Source organism: Pinus tabuliformis, chromosome 1_2, assembly GCF_031772625.1.
Source record: "Pinus tabuliformis cultivar Carrire ecotype Pingquan chromosome 1_2, CPIR1, whole genome shotgun sequence".
Classification (NCBI taxonomy): Eukaryota; Viridiplantae; Streptophyta; class Pinopsida; order Pinales; family Pinaceae; genus Pinus; species Pinus tabuliformis.
The window spans coordinates 806,525,764-806,550,351 of record NC_142298.1 but is presented as its reverse complement, the minus strand read 5'-3'; positions in this window follow the sequence as shown (position 1 = coordinate 806,550,351).

Sequence of the window (24,588 nt, the reverse complement as noted above, 5' to 3'; positions counted from 1 at the left end):
TGGATGAAAAATGTGGATGCAATCGAAGTAGATGCAAAAGATGATACAAAATGAGATGCAAGACCCAACACAAAAGTGGATGCAATATTTTAATGCAAAAGTGGATGCGAAGATGGATGCAAAATTGGAAGCAAACGTGGGTACAACAGTAAGTACAAAACATGGTACAAATAGTGTCACAACAAAAGTGGATGTAATGATAGATGCAAAAAAAGAAGCAAATGAAGATGAAAAATAAGATGCAAAAAGGGATGCAAAAGTGGACGTAAACATGGGTGCAACATTGGATGAAAAATATGATGCAAAAGTTGATGCAACAAAATTAGATGCAAAAGTAGATGCAATATGAGACAAAAAACCTCATGCAAATCTTGATGCAAAGGGGATGCAAAAAATGATGTAAAAATGGATGCAAAAAGCAATTTAAAAAATGATGCAAAAGAGGATGCAAGAGATGATGAAAATGTTGATGCAAGTGTAGGTGCAAAAAGTGGATGCAATAAATGATACAAAAGTTGGTGAAACAAAATTAGGTGCTAAATTTGATGCAAAACATGGTGCAAAGGATGGCACAAAACTTGGCATAAAACCTGGTGTAAAACCTGATGCAAAACCTATTGCAATACCTGGTGCTAAACTTGGTGTAAGTCTTGGTGAAAAACTCGGTGCAAACTTTGCATCAATTTTTGCACCATATTTTATAAATGGACACAAATAGCACCAAAAATGGCACTAGACGCAAAAAAGGAAGAAAAAAGGATGTTAATCACATGGTTTTGTTGTAGTGCTATGAGGGATCTGAAGAAAACTCTTGACTTATATTCTTTTGGACAGGTACCATTTCAGCTATCTCAGAGACTAGGAATTGGTGCATCAATTGTTGGAACTTCTCAGCAACCTCCACAGGAAATTAACATACAAGCCACAGAAAAATCTAAAGATAAGGAAGTAGAAGGCACAGAACAATCTACAATGTACCAACAACAGGAAACTGCTAAATAACAGGTTCAAATGCCAACTCCTCCAGTTCAAAACATTGTTGAAGGACCTCCAAGCTTACATACTCCTCTAAATGAGGAAAGGAACAAGAAAAGAGAAAGGGAAACTACTACCCCAATCAGTGGACCTTCAGAATAGCCTGGAGCAAAAAGACAAAGGCTGAATCCTCTTTCAGAAGAGGAAATTATTGAGGAAACTACATCCAGTCAAAGGGAAGAAAGGGTAGTTAGTCAGCAGCCTTTTCCAGTAGAAGGAACATCCATTAGCTCACAGAGGAAAGAGCTAGAAAGACAACAAAGTTCAGAGGTATCATCTCATAGACCTCCAAGTAAAGAGGCCTCAGATATCAAGAAGACATTCATAGAAATAAAGGCAAAAAATGATCCAATAAGACTTCAAATTTACAATAAGTTTTTGAAAATGGCCCCCACAAACCAGCAAAGATTGATGCCAGCTTATGACATTTAAGAGGGCAAGATGATAATGAGCTATTTCAAGCCAAAGGTGCAACAACCTTAGTCAGCAGCAGACTATACCAGGACAAATCTAGAAGTCTTGGCAAAGGATATTAATCCTTTGGATCAGATTGAACTTCACAAGAAAACTCGAGAAATGGTTTATTCCACTTTAACTAGTAAAGCATTGATGGCTTACAAACTACAAAATTTCTTGGATAATACTACTACCCAGCGAAACTTGGAGAAAGCCTCCTCTTTGGCCAAGGATAACAGAATAAAATCATTGGAAGAAATCATCATTGGATTGGGACATGATCTCAAAGATGTAAAAGCTGTAGAAGCACTAATCAAGAAGAAAGAAGAAGACATTGCTGCCTTGAGGAAGCAACTAAAGCTGCCTCCTTCAAGGCATCCACAGACTGCTGAGGTTATAAAGTAGAAATCTGAAGAAGATATGATGGACCTCCTCTTGAAACTCAATGAAAGATTGAATGACACAGAGTAGGCCTTAGAAAAAGCACAGAAGGACAGGCAGGGAGAGTCGACCTCTCAGCCTCCTGATGTAATTCCCACAGTCTCAACAGCAGTCCCTTCTACACTTGGAACAACAGTAACTCCAAACATCCCAGCAGCCACAGCAGAGGTGGTCACAGGTACAGCAACAACAGGAACAACACAGGGCAGCATGGCCAATTGGAGCACAGAAGAGCTAGTAAAAGCAATGGAAGAAATGAGACTACAAGTTTCAGAATTGAAACAAGTAAATGGAAAAATTGGCTAAGGTAGAAAGAAATTATGATAAATCCAAAATAAGTGTTGCAGAGAAAATAAGGGAGATTAAAACATTAGAGAATAAAGTGAAAACATTGGAAAAAGATCTCACCTTTGATAAGCCTCTGGCAGAGATCAAGAAAATTCTTTGGGCCAACATCACTCAATCCATAAATAATGTTTGGCCATCATCCAAATCTATGAGAAGATTGACTTAGTGGAAGTAGCACATGGAGAAATTCAAAAAACAAGAGCTTTGTTAGGACAAATGCCTGAACAAGCCAACCAGCTCATACAATTTTTGAACAACAGAACTAAGGAACAACTAGAAAAACTTGGCATCTCAGACAGGACAGACACTATTTTGGAAATCAAGAGGGTGCTAACCAAGAAAACTTTAATGCAGAACTTAGAAAGAAGATGCCAGGATATGCAGGTAGAGATTAATTCTTTTATGGAGAAGTTCACCATTTTGGAGAAAAAAGGGCTACCAAGTCCTTTAGTGATTAATGACCGATTAATGAAGCACATAGAATATGTAGATAAATTGAATAAGTGTGCTGGAGATCAAGCTATTTCATCAACAAGTGCATCAGGAATAAAATCACTCCCCACAGGCCGAGTTCTCTATGACAGCTTGGAGAACTTTTTTATGTTGAGCATGAGGTAAAGCACTTGTTCACAATCCAGCCCAACTTTTTCAGATATTCAGAAACTGATGAGACCCTGAGGAAACTTTAGAAACACAAATTGCCAGAGCAAAAATAGTGGGAAGATATGTTGGAAATTTTGTAAAATTATCTTTGGTAAAAAGTAAAATTTTTAGCTATTTACCATAGTAAGATGAGCCAAGATGAATAGGGGGCAAACAAGTCGAAGTGTATCAGAATAGGTAAAGGGTATCAGTCAAAACAGGGTAGCCAACATGAAGTTACTAAAGAAGACAGTAGCAAGCCAAATCATAGGGCCTGCCTCCAGAACATTCAGCAAAAACAAGACCAGCACAACATCAGTTTAGCTTCCTCCTATCTTCGAGACTAGTTATCTCTATTTTCTTGTAAAATATGATTAATCATCTTAGAAAATATCTCACTCTAATAGGAGATATTTTTTGTACAATTTTATGCATAAATACCCCCTCAATTGGAGTATTGAGGGTGGATTCATATACATTGTTGTAATATTGACTATTTTGGAATAAAGTGCTGATTGGACCAATTTTTATATGGCTTGCTGGATAAAGAATTGAGGAAAAGGACTTTTCACAGGAAAACACCGGATCAATAAGCCCTCTATACCTTATGTTTTAAAGTTTCCCTTGTTTATTATATCATCCGTGTTACATGTCTGAATGACAAACGAAAAAGATTAATTCAAAATTTGCTTGATTGCACTCTGTTTTCAGTTGTTATTATTCTCCATGTTTTCTTCTGAATTAGTATAAATAGTGAAATCTTTATTGCTCATGTTTTCTAGTTCATTCATTTTGATTATTTATTAAAGAATTCTTAACTACTCTTTAGTAATAATCATCCAAGTTCCCTCTCTAAATATGTTGAAGGATTCTTAACTACCCTTCAACAATTTTAAATCCATTCCATATATCTCAAATTGCCATTTGTTCCCTGTTTGACCATCTGGCCCTGTAAAACCATCTTTTATTAAGAAACCAAGTCCAGTTAAGCCATCTTCTTTGATTCCATTAGCCCAATGGCTTGAGCTACTCAGTTTTACCCCTCTGTTATTGAATCCCACCACCCAAATTCAAATAAAACTCCTAAACTTCACAACTAGCCTAATATCTTTCAAAACCAAGCTAAATCATAAAGAGATAGCCCTCTCTGGGTACAGATTGGCTAGATTCTGTACCTAAAATTTGGTTTGTGGTTACCTCGGACCCCTTTCCTCTTCCCAACAACTTTAAGGAAAATCAGAGTGATATCATAGTGGCGACTCCACTGGGGAATCTGAATATTTTGTACTATTGTTTACTTTATAAGCTACAGACGGAGCCTGAAGTTAGCCAGGTAGCCTTTGAACTGCTTTTGCTTTGCAATTGCATAAGTAAATGAATATTGCTTCAGTCTATCTCCGGTCTAGCTTATGTATTGAACATCTAGTTTCAAATTCTTGACCAGTTCCTCTTATCAAATAAGTCTTTAAGAAAGTTCAAATCACAGACCTAAAACCTCTTAAAGAAACTGTAAGAAGTTGTATTGTCCCACCTATTCAAAGGAAAAAACCAAATCCTTCCTAGAACCCTAGCTTCAGAAAGGACTCATTACACCAGAGCTAACCCTGATCCAAATCCACTAGAAGTGTTTGAGAACCCTAATCTGATCCCTAGGATTCTTAGGAGACAAGAAAGCCAAGAGAGTTCTGCTAGTTCCCGACCCTTACACAGATCAAACTCCTATCCTTTGAAGTGGATTTACCTTGAAGAAGAACCCTTTGATGAATTTTTTGAGACCTCTTTATTTGTAACCTTTTCTGAATCTGGGTTAGCCCGTACAGTCCAGGACTCAATATTTATTGAAGATTTACAACTTGAGATTGTCACTTCACATCTTGACAGACATTTGCAGAATTTCATTCAATCTGAGTTTACCCCTGTAGGAACACCAAACATTTATGTGATCACCACCGCCTCTCTGAGTTCATCATCAGCACCTCAGACATCCCAACCTCAAACCACCCCTTCCACCCCTCCGTCCACCACTCCAAGACCAACCCCAGTTTTTGTTTCTATCCAATCCACTACAATGGCAAACAAGTATGCCCCCCTGCATTTACCTGCCAACCCAGGGGCTATGCCCCAAGATTATCAAAGTAAAATCACCCCTTTCGATGGTTCTAGCACTTACACTGCACAACAACATACCAAAAAGATGACAGACTACTTTGAAATATATGAGGTTGATGTTGATGATGTTAGAATGAGGGTATTTGTTCAAAGTCTAACTGGTGATGTTAGAACATGGTTTAGAGCCCTTCCTGCAAATAGTATCAATGACCTAGAAAACCTTTATACAACATTCTTGAACAGATGGGAAAAGAAAAAAGATCCTCTCCATATTTTGTCAGAATATGAAAACTTGAAGAGGGGAACACAAGAAACTGTACAAGATTACTATACTAGGTTCAATAATGTTTACAATGCTATCCCTCAAAACCTTAGACCTCCTCCAGATTTGGCATTAATCAAATTCCCTGATGGATTTGATTCTGACATGGCATACCAACTTAGGGAAAGAGCTCCTTGAACCTTAGAAGAAATCCAAAGTATAGCTGTCAGCGTTGAAGCCAACCTAATATCCAAATGAGGTAGAGCCAGAGCTGAAAGGAGGATACCTTTGAAAGAAGAACCCTCAGCCTTTGAACAAAAATTGGATGCTATTATTAAAGGTATGGAGAGGTTAGGAGATAGAGTAGAAACAATTGAAAGGAAATCCCCTTGGGATGGTCAACCAAGCAACACTGGGAGAAATCCAAATTTCAGGAAAAACCAGAATACTAGAAAGACCGGCCCTGATCAAAACCTTAGAGCCCCATTCTAGGAAAATTATGTTGAAGCCTCGACTTCTGATGAACCAACAGAAGATACCCAAATTAATTTGATGGTACTCAACAATGAACAACAAGTTTTCTTGATCCAAGAGGATCAAGAAGCTCACATTCTGAAATAATTCCAAACTCAGTCAGGTCAATCATTTGACTTTAGGGAGGGATATGATACAACTATTTTTGAAGTCCACAAACAATATAACCTGAGGAGTAGAAGAATAGATATTCTTGAAACCAATAAACAGAAAGCCACAAAGCAGCCTAATAAAGGTAAGACCAATACCACTCCTATACATATTCTTTCCAGAATAGATCCTAATCCAGCTAACCCAATTATTGAAGATGTATCTGATAATCAACCAAATAGTAGACAACCTTCCACTTCTATTCCTTCCAAAGGAAACATGGAAGAACCTCCAGAATTTGATGTGGAAACAACTTCAGCCCATAATCCCACTCCCGAAAAGGAGAGAAACATAGAGAACACCGAAGAAAAAGAGAATTCAAATATCCGAAATGCAAGAACCCAGACTGAAAAACGTTTTAATCTAGAAGCTGAAGTAGGCAAATTAAAAATAGCTGTTCCATTGTCTGAATTGGCTAAACATGATGTATACAGAAGCCAGATCAACAAGTCACTCAAAATTTCTGTGAATGAAGATTCAGTAAATGTTTTTGATGATCAGCCTAAATTAATTTTTGGCCCTGAAGTGAATGGGAAATCAGTAGATGGAGGAATCCCTCCTTTCTATGTAAGTTTGAACATACATGATAAAATAATTCATAATGCCATGTGCATCTCATAACTTAATGCCTAAATTTGTAATGGAGAAATTAGACCTAGACATCACCAAGCCGTATAAAGACCTCTTTTCTTTTGATTCAAGTCAGGTCAGATGTTTGGGATTAATCAAAGACTTATGTGTATCACTAGTTCAATATCCTGCCAAAACAATCTGAATGGACATAGTAGTAGCTGATATCCCACCGAAGTATGGCATGTTATTGTCTAGGTCTTGGGGTGAAAAACTTCAAGGATCTCTACAACTAGACATGTCGTATGCTACTATTTCAGTATTCGGTCAACCCAAGAAACTATACAGAGAAACCTTAATGAAATACATTGTAAGTAGTCAGGAGAAACCCCAAAATTTCCCTATCTACTCAGTACATTTTGATATGGAATCTTTCATTCTTTACAATGCTGAAAGTGATTCCTCAAATGAAATGGAAGTTTTAGTAGCAGAACCAAAAGAAATTACAAACGAAAAATCTAGTATAGTTCAAATACAAGAAATTTCTTTGAACAATAACACATCAGACACCCAAGAGAAACCGAAAGAAATTAAAAAACTAGATCTTCCTATTAAACAAATTCTTGAGACTCCTGACACCAATTATGAACATGAAATTCTATGGCACTTAGAATTTGATGGTTCAGTTAACAAATTAGGAGCAGAAGCAGGAGTTTGGGTGCACAATCTTGAAAACAATCATGCTGAAGGCCATGCCTACAGATTAAACTTTAGATGCACCAACAATATGGCAGAATATGAAGCTCTGTTGCTAGGTCTTAAATTGGTTAAGAAATTAGGAGCAATTAGGGTGTCTGTCTTAGGGGATTCTGAGCTAATAGTTCAACAGATTAAAGGACAATATTCAACAAATGATCCAAGACTGAAGTATTATAGAGATACAGTGATAGAGATTCTCAACACATTTTTGGAGACTAAGCTTGCCAAAATTCCAAGAAAACATAACTTGCAATATCATAGTTTGGCAATGTTTGCGAGCACCTGCAAATTACCATTCGTACTTAATCATCAGTTCACAGCTGAGATTAGACATAGGCCAGCTATACCTGACAATTTGAAGAACTGGCAAGTGTTTGATAGTGATAAGCAGATTAACAATTTCTTGACCTTAGATGAAGAATTTTCTAACATGAACATAGATATAGATATAGTTAGTGAATTTGATCAAACAAACAAGATAGAAACAGACATTTCAGCAAAAAGTGCGAATCAAATGCTACATCCAACAACATTTACCAACAAAGAAATGGAGGATCTTAAAGAAATGGACATTGATGAAATTATTGAAGGAGAATCTGAGGTAATCAATCTAAAAGACAATCATTTGCCTCAGGGATTAACTCGTCTAGAAGATCTCTTTCATTTCAATGATATTCCAAAGAAACCTAAGATGGAACCCTTAAAAGTAGATATTGAAGACTATAATTTAGGAACTGAGGATGATCCTAAAATGGTGAAGTTATCTAAATCTTTGCCCCCTGACCAAAAACTCAAATATGTTGAACTAATGAGAGAATTCCAGGATGTTTTTGCCTGGAGTTATGAAGAACTAAAATCTTATGACACCTCCATAATTCAGCATAGAATACCTCTGAAGGAAAACCAAAAACCATTCAATCAAAAGCTCAGAAGAATTAACACTGTACTGCTGCCCTTAATTGAAAAAGAAATCAAACGAATGTATGAAGCAGGGATAATCGCTCATATCAGGTTTTCAAAGTGGGTATCTAATTTAGTACCTACTAGGAAGAAAACTGGAGAAATAAGATTATGTGTTGATTTAAGGAATGTTAATAAGGTTTCTCTGAAGGAAAATTACCCTTTGCCCAAGATGGATCACATTTTACAGAGGGTGGTAGGTGCTTCTAGGATTTCACTCTTGGATGGGTTCTCGGGCTATAACTAGATTCTGGTTCATCCTGATGACTAGGAAAAACTGCTTTTACAACACCATGGGGTACAATCAAATATGTCAAAATGCCATTTAGACTTAAAAATGCAGGGGAAACCTTCCAAAGAGCCATGGACATAGTATTTTCCAAAGAAATTCATGATTTTCTGGTTATTTATCTAGATGACCTGACTGTTTTTTCCCAATCAGATCAACAACATTTGGATCATCTGAGACAAGTATTCTTGAAATGTAGGAAATATGGTATTTCTTTAAACCCCAAAATGTCTTTATTTGGTCTACAAGAAGGCAAACTTTTAGGCCACATTATCTCCAAAGAGGGCATCAGAATTGATCCTGCTAGAATAGAAGCCATTCTGCAAATACCCCACCCTAGAAATGTCAAAGAACTTCAAGCTTTCCTAGGAAAGATCAATTTTTTGAGAAGATTTATCTCTAATTTAGCTGAATTAATTAGGTTTCTTAATAATATGTTAAAAAAGGATTCTAGTATCAGATGGACAGTTGAAACCAAGCAAGCCTTTGAAGAAATTAAAATGGCTTTAACCAGAACACCAGTCCTTACAAGTCCAAAGTTTGATAGAGACTTTATAATATTTTCCTTTGCATCAGAACACACTATAGCTGCTGTTTTACTACAAAAGGACGATCAAAGATGTGAAAAACCTATAGCCTTTTTTAGCAAAGCACTTAGGGATGCACCACTAAAATACAAAATCATGGAAAAACAAGCTTTTGCACTGGTAAAAGCTATTAAAGACTTTAGAGTCTACATATTGTATTCCCATGTAGTAGCCTATGTACCAAATGTTTTTGTCAAAGACATCCTAACTTAGGATGGAATTGAGAGCAAAAGAGGTAAATGGGTCGCTAATATACTAGAGTATGATATTGAAATAAAACCCACAAAGCTTATAAAAGGACAGGGATTGGCCAAACTTATGACTGAAACAAATTGCCAAGCCCTAGACATTAATGAACTGGATAATGAACAGGAGATGGCAACTCCACAAATTAGCCAGGCCTTCTTAGATTCACCTTGGTATGCTGATATAATTCATGTGTTATTAAACCTGCAGGCTCCTCCAGGGTTATCCAGAACAAAGAAAAGGTTTTTAAAGATAAAAGCTTCAAAATTTTGTATTTTAGATAATGCTCTTTTTTGGAAAAATCATGAAGGTATTCTGTTGAATTGTTTATTAAAAGAAGAATCTGATAAGGTCCTCAAACAATTTCATGCAGGAGACTGTGGTGGACACCTTTACTGGAAATCAACTATAGATAAGATCCTGAGGGCCAGATTTTATTGGCCAACCTTGTTCACTGATGTAAAGAAATTTGTCACAAATGTCAAATTTTTGAAGGCAAGAGAAAACTATTACCTTTACCCCTGAGACCAATTTCCACCGAAAAACCCTTCCAACAATGGGCTCTGGACTTCATTGGAGAAATCCATCCTCCCTCTTCTGGCCAACATAAATGGATTCTCACTGCCACAGATTATTTCACCAAATGGATAGAAGCCATTACTTCTAGACAAGCCAATGACACAGTAATTATAGGATTCCTAGAAACCAACATCTTATCTAGATTTGGTTGTCCAGAAAAGATCACAACTGATAATGCTGCTGCCTTTAAATCCAAGAAAATGATAAGTTTCTGTAATAAGTACCATATCACTTTAGGCCATTCCACAACCTATTACCCTCAAGGTAATGGTCTAGCTGAGTCCTCCAATAAAAGCATAATTAATATTATTAAAAAAATATTGGAAGAGAACAAGAAAAATTGGCACAAGAAACTTACTAATGCACTATGGGAAGACAGACTTACTACAAAGAAATCTATTGGAACTAGTCCTTATGAACTAGTCTATTGTATAGAGGTTGTGTTTCCTTCATCCTTAGGAGTTCCTGTAATGAAATTACTTCAAGAAGCTCAAGTGGAACCCAATGATATTCAAAGGAGAATAAATCAGACTATCCATCTACAACAAACCAAAGAGGAAGTATATGGGAGATCTCAAGTGGTACAAGAGAAGCTTAAGAAAATGTTTGATAAAAGAACCAAGGCATAAGACTTTTACATTGGAGACAAAGTTTTAAGATGGGACTCCAGGAGAAAGGATAAAGGAAAAGATGGAAAGTTTGACTTCCTATGGAAAGGACCTTTTGTTATCCATGCTTTACAAGGGAACACTACTTACTTTCTGAAGAACCTAGATGATACAGAAACAAAAAAAGGACCAATTAATGGTCGGATGCTGAAGCACTACTATGATCCCACTTTTTAATGTATTCTAATTTTAACAGGTAAATACTATATCCTTGGTAATGTCACAATTTGGATTGGATAGTTATTTGCTGGTGTTGAAGCCCGAAGAGAAGGCCCTAAACTTCAGAAGGATTATTTTCATACATACAATAAAGCAACCAGCAGAAGGAGATTCCAGAGCACAGTCAAAGTCATTCAAAAGGCCATCTGACCTGCTGTTCTTGACTTTCCACCAGGAAAAGCCATCCCCAAGTGGAGCCAGTGTTATGCTCCTATACTAATAGGTGTCATATTTCATGATTGACTTGATGACCTCTGTAATATTTTCATACCTTTTCTTGTTGCAAGGTTTTCCATATTTTCAAAAAAATCAAAAAAATTTAAAAAATGTAAAGAGGGTATACCCTAAAAGAAAAATCAAAGGGTGAAAAAAATAAAATGGTCAAAAAATGAGAAGAAATGAACTCCAAACAAAAATAGACCAGGAAAGTGTGCAAATCTAAGTGCCACTACTATTTCATTTTCTGTAATAAGAAATTGTGTGCAACTTGTTAAACTTATGCCACAATTGATGAAGAGTCAAATTGTTTAAACTTGGCTCATTCATATTTGAATTTCATGTTTTAGAGATAGAGAATAAATATCTAGCCAAACAATTTAATCTTGGCAGATAATTAGATAGGTAGAGTAAATAAAAAGGAGCTCAACAATGTAATCTGAGCCCTTGGATGTAATAAGGTTAGATTTAGATAGGCTTCCATATGTAAAAGAAAAAGTGTGATAAGGGTTTGCTAGTCCAAGTGCACCCAAATAAAGAAGAAAAACTGTTAGGCTAAAGTAGGTAGGGTAGGTAGATGGTATTGCAGAATTAATTGTGATGGATAATGTCTCTAAAATGTGTCAATTTTCACTTTTATCAAAAGTGCAAGACAAACATTTTACTTGATGCAGTACAAGCAAAACAAGGTTAAATAATTGACTTCCCTTCAAATTTTTCTCTAAAGATTTCACTAATTCCCCCTAAAGTATTAAGGTCTTTAAAAATCAAAGGGGCTCAGAGCATTTCTCTGAATTTTGGAGGGACTGGAACCTCGGCCCAATGATTTAAAAGCCTAAGTACTTACTCATCCATAAACCGTTCATTTCATTTCATAAAGTTTCCTAAGTAAAATTCTATTTTACTTAGGAATAATGCACCATTTCACCTTAAAAAACCCCTTTTCCACTTTAGCCTAAGTTTTAATGTAAATTTCTAACATTTACTTAGCGCTCATTCTCGTTTTATGTGATATTAACTTTTAACTACTTCTATGTAACTCTCGCACCATATAACCCTTCCCGTATTATTTAATTATACATAAATCCCCAAATTTTAATATACCCTACCCCCAGTTAAATATAACCATAAATGTTGTTTAAAGGGATTAATAGATTTATCTGAAATTTATTAATAACCTTCCCTGCCGCACGAAAATGAGATTAATTAACCCTCTAGGTTAATTAATAACCACCCCTCGACCAATCAAATTACCCCTGATAGGTTTAAAACATTGTTTATTGTGTCGGGCCTGCTACAGTTAATGCCCCACCATGTCCCATGCCCGTCCGCCATCCGATTAATCCCCTTTCATCCAATGACCGATATCAATATCGCGCCCCCCCTGGTGACCACGCTTTAACTAGCGATCACCAGGCAATTTTCCGCCGTACCTTTGCCACGCATCGCACCATCTATATGCTCACTTGCCCCTGACCTGAAACCACCCAGCCTCAAAAGTGGTGCGATACAAACCACTTACCACCCTCCATAAGCGAAAAAACGTCATATCCAACTTACGTCATACGCTCGATAGATCCAAAAAAGATCCGCCAACCTTGTTTTTGTTAAATAAAAAGAACAAAACGTCATTTTCACTGTAATACGCTGCAACCCGTGCTCCCATGCAAACAACGTCCGAGTCAACTGTTCCAGTTTCCCAGCTACCACCTGACCAAAAAATCTACAACGACACGCTCCGCAGCCTATCATTCAACCTGCCATTGCACAGTTTACCTCCTAAACCTAGGTATTTACCCAATTTACCCTGCAACACTGCAATTTTAGTTTTTTACTGAAAATTCTACCTGAGAGGACCAAATTCAAGTTTAAAAATAGTCTGTGTTGCCATAAAAAGCCCCCAAACCTGCTGTTTGGTCTATTTTCCCACAGAAATCCCGAATTCCATATTGAATCTACAAGAACCAACTCTGGAAATCCCTATAGCCCTGAATGTCACCCCCATGAATGCTCCTCATAAAGACTTAAATTATCTACCTCTAGCCGACAAAGATTTTCAGATAAAAGATTTATCAAGCTATAGAAACCACCTTCAGGCCTTCTGCAAAATCAGGGATAGTTATTTAAATAAGTCTAATATTTTTGGATTATGGGAATCTAACCTCCCTATGTATTACCTCCCTTCAGTCCATGTTTTCCCAGACATAATTCATCAATGCTGTGCTAATTATGATCCTATCCATAGAGCAGTTATGTCCCCATCCCAAATTGTCCTTTTTCCCATAACAGCGTAATCCATCAATGGAATGCTACAATTCCACTCTAGTCAATCCCTCACTCCTATTTCCATGGGATGTTTATTTGAAAAAGCATCTTAGTTGTCTCAATCAGAAATAAGTCGTATTGCTCAAACCTTCATGTTACCAAATCATCAGCCCAAAGGTCCACCTCCTTATCTGTAGACTTTCTTCACTGAAACTGGAAGACTTATTGTTGATATGATATCCCTGATTATGGGATTTAACTCTAGTGAATTTGTTGATGATATCACCTTAGTCTTATTATCAATCTTTACTCCAGGACAGTCCCCTGCTGTCAGATATGACTTAGCAACCTATATTGCCAACAAGATCCATGACCAGCTCCTGAATTTGGATAGGGAAGGAGTTTTCAAGTATATCTCTTTCATATACCATCTTATGTTATATTACCAGTCAAAGAATTTTCTCTTCCCTATAAAGAAACTTGACACCAAAGGGAATCCCAGGTCTGTTATCTTTTGGAGTTCAATCTTTCATAATACCAGTGAGTCCCCTTACACTTATAATGAGTTCATTGACTTATTTGTACATCCAGCAACCACTCTATTAATAGGAGTTTCCCCTCCTAGGATTAATGGTGATATGAAAAAAAATCTCCAGCTCTTTAAGCAATACAGGATAGGTGACTGGTACCTATATAAGGATTACACAGAAATCAGAATGTATGGGTGTGAACTTTTCCCTTTTAAGTTACCTAAATATTTTCCCATGAAAATATTTGCATTGGAATATTTCAGACAGATCATCAATCCAGATTTAGTCCATTTCTTTAATGCAAAGAAGAAAGCTCAGCTAAGAATTAAAAATCAGCTAGGCCCTTTTGTCATCAACTCTAGAGATGCCTGGAAAGAAGCTGAAAAGATTTTAGAAGACCACCTTAAATTAAGAAAGAGTTTTAGGTGGGTACCATATGACCCCAACAGTTTTATATCTAACAGAAGGACAAAAAACAGGTTATCCTCATATATTCACCATAGGATCTTAGAAATTGAGCAGTTTGCAAACTTGGATGAATGGATAGAGGGAACCCTAGTAGAAGAAGTTAGTGAGAAGGTCAATATGGAAAATTCTATGAGGGATATGGAAAAAACTCTTGACTTAGATTCTTCTGGGTAGGTACCATTTCAGCTATCTTAGAGGCCAGGAATTGGTGCATCAATTGCTGGAACTTCTCAGCAACCTCCACAGGAAATTAACATACCAGCCACAGAAAAATCTAAAGGTAAGGAAGTAGAAGGCACAGAACAATCTACAATGTCCCAACAACAGGAAACTACTAAAGAACAGGTTCAAATGCCAACTCCTCCAGTTCAAAACATTGCTGAAGGACCTCTAAGCTTACAAACTCCTCTAAATGAGGAAATGAACAAGAAAAGAGATAGGGAAACTACTACCCCAATCAGTGGACCTTCAGAACAGCCTGGAGCAAAAAGACAAAGACTGAATCCTCTTTCAGAAGAGGAAATTATTGAGGAAACTACATCCAGTCAAAGGGAAGAAAGGGTAGTTAGTCAACAGACTTTTCCAGTAGAAGGAACATCCATTAGCTCACAGAGGCAAGAGCTAGAAAGACAACAAAGTTCAGAGGTATCATCTCGTAGACCTCCAAGTAAAGAGGCCTCAGATATCAAGAAGACATTCACAGAAATAAAGGCCAAAAATGATCCAGTAAGACTTCAAATTTACAATCAGTATTTGAAAATGGCCCCCACAAACCAGCAGAGATTGATGTTAGCTTATGACATTCAAGAGGGCCAGATGATAATGAGCTATTGCAACCCAAAGGTGCAACAACCTTAGTCAGCAGCAGACTATATCAGGACAAATATAGAAGTCTTGGCAAAGGATATTAATCCTTTGGATCAGATTGAACTTCATAAGCAAACTGGAGAAATGGTTTATTCCACTTTAACTAGTAAAGCATTGATGGCTCACAGACTACAAAATTCCTTGGATAATACTACTCCCCAGCTAAACTTGGAGAAATCATCCTCTTTGGCCAAGGATAACAAAATAAAATCATTGGAAGAAATAATCATTGGATTGGGACATGATCCTAAAGATGTAAAAGGTGTAGAAGCACTATTCAAGAAGAAAGAAGAAGACATTGTTGCCTTAAGGAAGCAACTAAAGCTGCCTCCTTCAAGGCATCCACAGACTACTGAGGTTATAAAGCAGAAATCTGAAGAAGATATGATGGACCTCCTATTGAAACTCAATGAAAGATTGAATGACACAGAGCAGGCCTTAGTTGAAACTCAATGAAAGATTGAATGACACAGAGCAGGCCTTAGAAAAAGCACTGAAGGACAGGCAGGGAGAGTCGACCTCTCAGCCTCCTGATGTAATTCCCACAATCTCAACAGCAGTTCCTTCTACACTTGGAACAATAGTAAATCCAAACATCCCAGCAGCCATAGTAGAGATGGTCATAGGTATAGTAGCAATAGGAACAACACAGGGCAATATGGCCAATTGGAGCACAGAAGAGCTAGTAAAAGAAATGGAAGAAATGAGACTACAAGTTTCAGAATTGAAACAAGTAAATGAAAAAATTGGCTAAGGTAGAAAGAAATTATGATAAATCCAAAACAAGTGTTGCAGAGAAAATAAGGGAGATTAAAACATTAGAGAATAAAGTGAAAACATTGGAAAAAGATCTCACCTTTGATAAGCCTCTGGCAGAGATCAAGCAAATTCTTTGGGCCAACATCACTCAATCCATAAATAATGTTTGGCCATCCATCCAAGTAATCTATGAGCAGATTGAATTAGTGGAAGAAGCACATGGAGAAATTCAAAAAACAAGAGCTTTGTTAGGAAAAATACCTGAACAAGCCAACCGGATCATACATTTTTTGAACAACAGAACTAAGGAACAGCTAGAAAAACTTGGCATCTCAGACAGGACAGACACTATTTTAGAAATCAAAAGGGTGCTAACCAAGAAAACTTTAATGCAGAACTTAGAAAGAAAATGCCAGGATATGCAGGTAGAGATTAATTCTTTTATGGAGATGTTCACCATTTTGCAAAAAAAGAGCTACCAAGTCCTTTAGAGATTAATGACTGATTAATGAAGCACTTAGAATATGAAGATAAATTGAATAAGTGTGTTGGAGATCAAGCTATTTCATCAACAAGTGCATCAGGAATAAAAGCACTCCCCACAGGCCGAGTTCTCTATGACAGCTTAGAGAACTTATTTTATGTTGAGCATGAGGTAAAGCACTTGTTCACAATCCAGCCCAACTTTTTTAGATATACAGAAACTGATGAGACCCTGAGGAAACTTCAGAAACACAAATTTCCAGAGCAAAAATGGTGGGAAGATATGTTGGAAATTTTGTAAAATTATCTTTGGTAAAAAGTAAAATTTTGAGCTATTTACCATAGTAAGATGAGCCAAGATGAACAAGGGTCAAACAGGTCGAAGTGTATCAGAACAAGTAAGGACTATCAGTCAAAACAGGGCAGCAAGCATGAAGTTACTAAAGAAGACAGCAACAAGCCAAATCATAGGGCCTGCCTCCAGCACATTCAGTAAAAACAAGACCAGCACAACATTAGTTTAGCTTCCTCCTATCTTCAAGACTAGTTGTCTCTATTTTCTTGTAAAATATGATTAATCATCTTAGAAAATATCTCACTCTACTAGGATATATTTGTTGTACAATTTTTTGCATAAATACCCCCTCAATTGGAGTATTGAGGGTGGATTCATATAAATTGCTGTAATATTGACTATTTTGGAATAAAGTGCTAATTGGACCAATTTTTGTATGGTTTGCTGGATAAAGAATTGAGGCAAAGGACTTTTCACAGATTTCTTGAAGCAAACACCGGATCAATAAGTCCTCTATACCTTATGTTTTAAAGTTTCCCTTGTTTATTATATCATCCATGTTACACGTCTAAATGATAAATGAAAAAGATTAATTCAGAATATGCTTGATTGCACTCTATTTTCAGTCGTTATTATTCTCCATGTTTTCTTCTGAATTAGTATAAACAGTGAAATCTTTATTGCTCATGTTTTCTAGTTCATTCATTTTGATTATTTATTAAAGAATTCTTAACTACTCTTTAGTAATAATCATCCAAGTTCCCTCTCTAAATATGTTGAAGGATTCTTAACTACCATTCAACCATTTTAAATCCATTCCATTTATCTCAAATTGCCATTTGTTCCCTGTTTGACCATCTGGCCCTGTGAAACCATCTTTTGTTAAGAAACCAAGTCCAGTTAAGCCATCTTCTTTGACTCCATTAGCCCAATGGCCTGAGATACTCAATTTTACCCCTCTGCTACTGAATCCCACCACCCAAATTCAAACAAAACTCCTAAACTTCACAACTAGCCTAATATCTTTCAAAACCAAGCTAAATCATAAAGAGAGAGCCCTCTCTGGGTACAGATTGGCTAAATTCTATACCTAAAAGTTGGTTTGTGGTTACCTCAGACCCCTTTCCTCTTCCCAACAACTTCAAGGAAAATCTGAGTGATAACATAGTGGCGACTCCACTGGGGAATCTGAATAATGTGTACTATTGTTTACTTTATAAGCTACAAACGGAGCCTGAAGTTAGCCAGGTATCCTTTGAACTGCTTTTGCTTTGCAATTGCATAAGTAAATGAATGTTGCTTCAGTCTATCTCTAGTCTAGCTTATGGATTGAACATCTGGTTTCAAATTCTTGACCGGTTCCTCTTATCAAATAAGTCTTTAAGAAGGTTCAAATCTTAGACCTAAAACCTCTTAAAGAAACTGTAAGAAGTTGTATTGTCCCACCTATTCAAAGGAAAAAACCAAATCCTTCCTAGAAACTGGCTTCAGAAAGGACTCATTACACCAGAGCTAACCCTGATCCAAATCCACCAGAAGTGTTTGAGAACCCCAACGTGATCCCTAGGATTCTTAGGAGACAAGAAAGCCAAGAGAGTTCTGCTAGTTCTCGGCCCTTACACAGATCAAACTCCTGTCCTGTGAAGTGGATTTACCTTGAGGAAGAACCCTTTGATGAATTTTTTGAGACCTCTTTATCTGTAACCTTTTCTGAATCTGGGTTAGCCCGTATAGTCCAAGACCCAATATTTATTGAATATTTACAACTTGAGATTGTCACTTCACATCTTGACAGACATTTGCAGAATTTCATTCAATCTGAGTTTACCCCTGTAGGAACACCAAACCTTTTTGTGATCACTACCACCTATCCGAGTTCATCATCAGCACCTCAGACATCCCAACCTCAAACCACCCCTTCCACCCCTCCATCCACCACTCCAAAACCAACCCCAGCTGTTGTTTCTATCCAATCCACTACAATGGCAAACAAGTATGCTCCCCTGCATTTACCTGCCAACCCAGGGGCTATGCCCCAAGATTATCAAAGTAAAATCACCCCTTTCAATGGTTCTGACACTTACACTGCACAACAACATACCAAAAAGATGACAGACTACTTTGAAATATATGAGGTTGATGTTGATGATGTTAGAATGAGGGTATTTGTTCAAAGTCTAACTAGTGATATTAGAACATGGTTTAGATCCCTTCCTGCAAACAGTATCAATGACCTAGCAAACCTTTATACAACATTCATGAACAGATGGGAAAAGAAAAAAGATCCTCTCCATATTTTGTCAGAATATGAAAACTTGAAGAGGGGAACACAAGAAACTGTACAATATTACTCTACTAGGTTCAATAATGTTTATAATGTTATCCCTAAAAAACTTAGACCTCCTACAGATTTGGAATTAATCGAATTCCCTGATGGATTTGATTCTGACATGGCATACCAACTTAGGGAAAGAGCTCCTCGAACCTTAGAAGAAATGCAAAGTATAACTGTGAGCGTTGAAGCCAACCTAATATCCAAATGAGCTAGAGCTAGAGCTGAAAGGAGGATACCTTTGAAAGAAGAACCCTCAGCCTTTGAACAAAAACTGGGTGCTATTATTAAAGGTATGGAGAGGTTAGGAGATAGAGTAGAAACAATCGAAAGGAAATCCCCTTGGGATGGTCAACGAAGCAACACTGGGAGAAATCCAAATTTAAGGAAAAACCAGAATATTAGAAAGACCGTCCCTGATCAAAACCTTAGAGCCCCATTCTAGAAAAATTATGTTGAAGCCTCGACTTCTGATGAACCAACAAAAGATACCCAAATTAATTTGATGGGACTCAACAATGAACAACAAGTTTTCTTGACCCAAGAGGATCAAGAAGATCACATTCTGAAACAATTCCAAACTCAGTCAAGTGAATCATTTGACTTATGGGTGCAGCTGGAGCCTCATAACCACATGCATAATGTTTCAAGGGTGTGGTTGGGGTGTAAACCTAGTGAGAAGAGTTCCAACTCATGGATTGATCACCCAGGGTGGTTGGTAGCCTCCTAAGTGATCTGTTGTCTTTGAGGGATGTTAGTTTACTTCTGGTTTGTAGGCCCCACTTCCATAACTAAAATTTGGAGATTGGGTCATATCATAGTGACACTCCACCCATGTTTATTGTGGATAACTTTTCAACATGGGGTAAATGTGGGAAGGAGATTGAAAAGTATTTTAGGAGCAAATATATATCTAAGAGATACTTTGACAACAAGACAAAGGAGTTCTATGAGATCAAATTGGGAAAAATTATAGATGATGAGAACACCAACAAATTCTTAGAGTTGTTAGTTATGTACCCTGCATTAAGTAGGAGAAATCAAAGATTCAAAGGTATGTCAGTGGACTACCGCAATATTTCAAGGATAGAATTGAATTTGATGAGCCTAAGACATTAGAGGTTGCAATCTTGAATTGAAGCACTGCTATGAGAAATCTAAATGTAGGTATGAATATAATTCAGAATGGAGATTCAATGGCAATGATTCTTCAAAATCAGTTGGTTTTGCTTCAATTAACTTTGTCATATATGTTTCATATCCTGAGTGTCTTTTAGGCTTCGTGCTTTCTTTGAATGTGTCCTTTTACTTGTTCAAATGTAGCTCTCAACGAGGATGGTCTCTTCTTTGCTTCGGGAATGGTAGTAAATTGAATAGGTTAAATTCATCCTTCTTCTTATTTATTTGTAGGTGACTCGTCATGTTGATCTTCTTCTTCAAATAGTGGTGCATATTCCTCATTAGATTCAGTAGCTATATCCTTGGATCTTTTGTAGGCATGATTTTCGTCAAATATGACATCCCTACTAACTTCAATTCACCTTTCTTCTTTGATGTAGATTCTATAAGCCTTTGATGAAAGGCTACAACCAACGAAGGTACCTTTTATACTTGTAGACTCCGACTTCTTTCGCTTGTATTTTGGAACATGAATGTATGCTAGACATCCAAAGATTCAGAGATGATCTACACATGGCTTCTTCCCTGTGAATGCTTCTTCTGGTGTCATATTATAAATAATTATATGAGGACTTCTATTTTGTATGTATATTGTTTCTATGGTTGCTTCTCCCCATAGGAATTTTGGTAGATCTTGATCAAATATCATAGTTCTTATGCATTCCTAAATGGTTCTATTCTTGCTTTCTCCTACTCCATTTTGTTCAATATTGTAGGGAAATATGAGTTCACTCTTAATGCCTACTTATTTGAAATAAGCTATCACTTCCTTAGAAATATATTCACCCCCATTATTGGATCTAAGGGTTTTTATTCAGGGTCTCAACTTCGGATCTAAATTTTGAATACTTCGCATTTTGCCTTGAGAAGATAAATCCATGTCTTTCTAGAGTGATCATCAATGAAGGTCTGTTTAGACATTTTTGGGCATTGCAACCCCAATAATAAATGTCCATAAACCAAGGGCTTCTAAGTCCCTAAAAGTGTTTCTTCACACCCTAAAGGAGCAAGGTCAGCTGATTACATCATCTCCCAGAAGTTCTCCATGGAAAGATGCTCAGAACTAGTCAAAACTGGACCATACAGACTGCCTATTGCTAAGGGTGTGATGCATCCCACCTGCCTAGTGTAAAAGGTGCAATGCATACTGGATAGCCCTTCTGTAGGGTGCAATGAGCGAGAGTAGACAAATGGCAGAGACAATTTGCAAGGTGGATGATCATGGAATCTTCCAGAAACTTCTCCTATGACACTTGCCTCTCTGAATTTGCCCAGGGATGAGTAAGAGATCATGAATCTCCAAGTGGAACCAAGAACTATAAGAGAGAGGACACTAATAAAAAACCCAACAGCTGACTCACCCCCCTGCAAACATCTATATATGGATCCCTCATCATAGAGATCTAGAGGCTGGAATCTTGTATTTTGTAAGGAAGTGTTGTTGGTTTCTTGGTGAAACATCATAGTGTTGGGTGATCTAAGCTTTTCATGAGGTGAAGAAGGGCTTTCATGCTGGGAGGATGACGCTGGGTCAAAAAAATTGGTTGTAATCCTCTTTGCTATTCTTTCTATTAATGAAGCTATTCAAGTTTTTCTCCACATTCTTGTATGTTTGATGATATATGCATTTGTGTGGTCAATATATATCTCGTCCTATATTGTTTATGATTGTAGATATCTGTTCTTCGATAATGTTATGCTGCTTTGACTCTATAGGTGCTCTCTGAAGCAAGGATGCAAGTGGCAAAGATCTGTCAGAAGGGAGAGGAACCAAACAAGGAACCAAGCGCAAGACTGAGGTTGGTATCTTTGTTCCCCTCTTATCTACTTCTCATAAAGGAAACCGAAAGTAGTTTTAGTGTGTTTGTTTCTAAGATAGCTACCTGTCTTAGTGGGACTAGTAGCTCCGAGTGGACACTAGATTTCCCGATAACAAAATGGAAACTCCACTGGGGAGCGAATAGCTTGTTTGCTTGTCTATATTTGTTTGTTTTATAAACTTACAGATGGAGCCTGAAGTCACACCAGCTAGTCTTCGAACTGCATTTTCTATGCAAGTGCAAAGTAGATCAATGTTGCTTCAGTCTATCTCCGGGTTTTTTTTATAAAATGAAAAATCGATTTGCAAACATCCTAATTTCCCTGGTGGTGGCTCTAGTAACCTCATTAGATCAGCCCCCGTGATTTATATTTACTGATTATCACTTGCTCGGCCTAAATCCCTGAACTGAGCTACAAACTGTGATAAAAAGCCAAGTGAAGTCTCGTCCTGGTACCATCACACCCTCTCTTCAAGGAAATCAGTATGCATCACACCTCCCGTGTGCAGTAGGTGGGATGCATACTAGATTCCCTGTGTAACAGGTGCGATGATCAGAAAAGGCTAATTTTGCCTTCATACTTTGGTTTTTCTTCACTCTCTTCAGCTCTATTCAGGAGTTTTGCTGTCTATGACCAGTATACCACCGTGGAAACCCCCTTCCTTTCATTATTCCACCTCCATCGTGTAAATAACTGTGAATGTTTTTTTGTATTGTGCGCCATTTTTAGTTCTCTTTTACAAAGAAGTAGCGTAATCGAACTGTCGTTTCTTGATTTGAAAGTGTCGCAAGTGTCATTTTCAGTCCAAGAAGAGAATCCTACTGTTCCTGATAGTCGATTATACTGTTACTCTTGTATTTGATTTGGATTAGTAGTTTTTCAAGTGTCGAAAACAATTTTCAATTCAAAATCGCAAAGTGTCGTCATTATCTTCCTTTCGTTTTGAAGAGAAATTTGTTAGTACTGTCGCTTTGAAAAGATAATTCAGATTTGTGCTCAGCATTCTTTTTGTCATTCACACATTAAGAAAGCGAAAAACAAATACATGCATGTGCATTTGCATTTAGACTGCTTGTTGGTTTGATTTAAGACAGTGCATCTAGTGTGTGCTCTCTACTCTATGTTGAAAGAATCTCATTTCTTTTTCCCTAGTAGCTAGGATTTTCATTGCAAAAAGAAGATTAAACTATTGTTTATCATCTTAGATTTCATTTTAGGAATTTTATATCTACATCTCGTGGTGAACCTGAAAGGAAAATTTCTTAAGCAAGATCAACTGTAAAATAAATTCAATGAACATAAAAACTCTTTGGAACCTAACGCATAACATTTAGAAGTCTAGGCTAGAGACGTATTCCGGCATCGTAAAGCCTGGTAACTGTTGCTTTCATTGTTGGTTAGGTGATTCCTCCACTTTGAGATGACAAGTGCCAGTACGGACTTGTGCTCCCACGTACTGTCGAGTATATATTGGGAGATCACAATAGTCTATATCCTTTATCCTTAGGAAGATGTGTTTTCCACCCTATCGATCGGAATGCACTGAACACAACATTCGGGAAGACTGACTGGCGTACTGTAAAAATATTATGCAGTTTTGCGATTGGTTTGGTAATCCCTCTGTCTAGATTTCCAAAGTAGTCTCTTTCGTTCCTTTTCAGACTCCTTAAGGGAAAAGGTCCATCTGAGCACTTGTCACTTCAATCTCATTAAAAATCGAAGGCGACTAGAGTCATCTTTTGTTTTTTCTCGACTCTTAAAAATTGAAAAAACAAGTTGTGTCAAAGCGTCTAAAATTTATTTTAATCGGAATAATATTACTGTTCCCGTGTTGGTCTTAGGTTGAGGAAAATGGAGTCCACCAACCAAGGATTCCCCCTTGGAGGAAATCCCAGTCCTTTCTCTTCTTGGGGAGATGTTGGTGCACCCCATATGGCCACATTGTCACTTCCAGGATTGACGATTGGCTTGCCAATATGGCTCTTCTCGACCTCCGTCGTTCAGAATGCCGTGATTCCTGAACAATCAAGTCAGCAACTAGATGATACTAGAGTTACCCCCCAACCTTCTACTTCGTTCGTTTCTCCCTCTCCTCCTTCTTCTTCACTTGATGAAGCTGGTAAAGCTAAAAATCAAGTAACTAAAAAGGAGAAGAAGGGGAAGGAGAAGAAAGAAAAGAAGAAGAAGGAGCCAAAGGCAAAAAGGGGTAACCAAGCATCGTCTAGCGAAAATCCACACACTGCACCCTCCAAGCCTAAATCTCCATGTGTCATTTGCAAAGGACACCACTATCATCGAGATTGTCCTTGCATCCCTCAGATCTTAAGGGACTGGTCTCCTCGTTTGCACAATCTGGTGTCATCCCTTTGAGGATCATGTTGAAAGTACACCGTCAACTAGTGAGAGCGAAGTATTTGGACAGAAAAGGAAATGTGAATTTCCTTGTAAACTGTGTGAAGGCGATCACGTCATCCACCATTGTCCCTTCCTAGATGAGGCTAAAAGAGTCTTGGATAACC